Source organism: Capra hircus, chromosome 5, assembly GCF_001704415.2.
Source record: "Capra hircus breed San Clemente chromosome 5, ASM170441v1, whole genome shotgun sequence".
Classification (NCBI taxonomy): domain Eukaryota; kingdom Metazoa; phylum Chordata; class Mammalia; order Artiodactyla; family Bovidae; genus Capra; species Capra hircus.
The window spans coordinates 112,473,180-112,474,594 of NC_030812.1; positions in this window are offsets into that span (position 1 = coordinate 112,473,180).

The following is a 1,415-nucleotide window of genomic DNA, read 5'->3' on the forward strand; positions in this document are numbered from 1 at the left end:
GCGCCGAGCCCGGCCCAGTGGCGGCGCGCGGGGGGCGGGAGGCCGGCCTCCAGGCCCCGCCCCGCCCGCTTCCGTCCGCGGCCAGAAGGTGCCCCGGGGAGGGGCCGGCGGAACGCGTGGGCGGCTGCGCTGTTGGCTACCGCCCCCCGCCCCAAAGCCCACCCACCGACCCGCTGTGTGGCCTCCAGTAGGACGCTGGCGGTCTCTGGGCCTCGTTGGCCGTCAAAGGGGAGAAGATGGCGCCCCCCGACCCCCCCATTGTTGGGCTCTAAAATAAAATCCGGAAAACTCTTTGTGGCTTCCCAGGCTGGCAGGAGGAAGCCCCTGCTTGGTCTGACTTATGATCGCGCCCCTGAGCCTCCCCGGGGCCTTCTCGTTCCTCAAACTGGCTGGCTCCCACCTCCAGGCCTTGCCCTCTCCCTGGAAGACCATCCCCACTTGCCTCAGGATCAGTCCTGCCTTATTGCTTGGGCATCAGGTCAGATATTCCCTCCTCAGTAAGACGTGCCCGGACCTGCCCGCCCCCTGCAGGCCGCCCCTCGTGGTCTTCCCAGCGCTTAGCATTGAGCTGAAGTCACCCCATGTGTTTGCTTAAGGGCGGCCTGCCCCTTGTCCTACCCCATCACAGTGAACTCTGGGCTGCCTGCATGCCTAGAGCCTAGCACAGAACATATGGTAGCAAAGCGGGGAGGTGGGGTGGGGTGGCTGCAGGCAGAAAAAACGTGAAAGGGTTGTGTTAGTCCCTCAGTCCTGCGGAACTCTTTGTGACCCCCCCATGGACACCAGGCTCCTCTGTCCATAGGGATTCTCCAGGCAAGAACGCTGGACTAGGTAGCCATTCCCTTTTCCAAGGGATCTTCCTAACCCAGGGATTGAACCCACGTCTCCCACATCGCAGGCAGATTCTTTACCGTCTGAGCCACCTAGGAAGCCCAGCTGCATATAGTTGGTGCTCAATAAATACTTGTTGAATGAGTGACTTAAAAACAGGCAGTGGGCACCTGTTCTGGATAAACCCATGCTGGCCCCACGGGACTCTCTAGGCTTGCTCTTCTGGAATGGTCTTGGACTGGAACGTGAGCTCCTGGTACTGTAATCGGCAGCCTGCGGCAGGCAGTGTGTTCCTGCAGTGTGGAGCTGGCCAGGCACAGGACAGCTGGGCCTCCCTGGCAGAAGGAGCTGGGCACAGCCTGGGGAAGAAGTGGACAGACGCAGGGTCAGCAAGACCAGAGGGGCTGATACAGTGGGACCTGGAGGTGCTGGTGTGATGTGACGTCAGGGTGAGGCAGTGTGGGGACCCAGGTGGAGGGAACTGGGATGTAGGGGGTTGTGGGGAGCCCTGGAGGATTTTGGAGGAGGAAATGGCAACCCACTCCAGTATTCCTGCCTGGGAAATCCCATGAACAGAGGAGCCT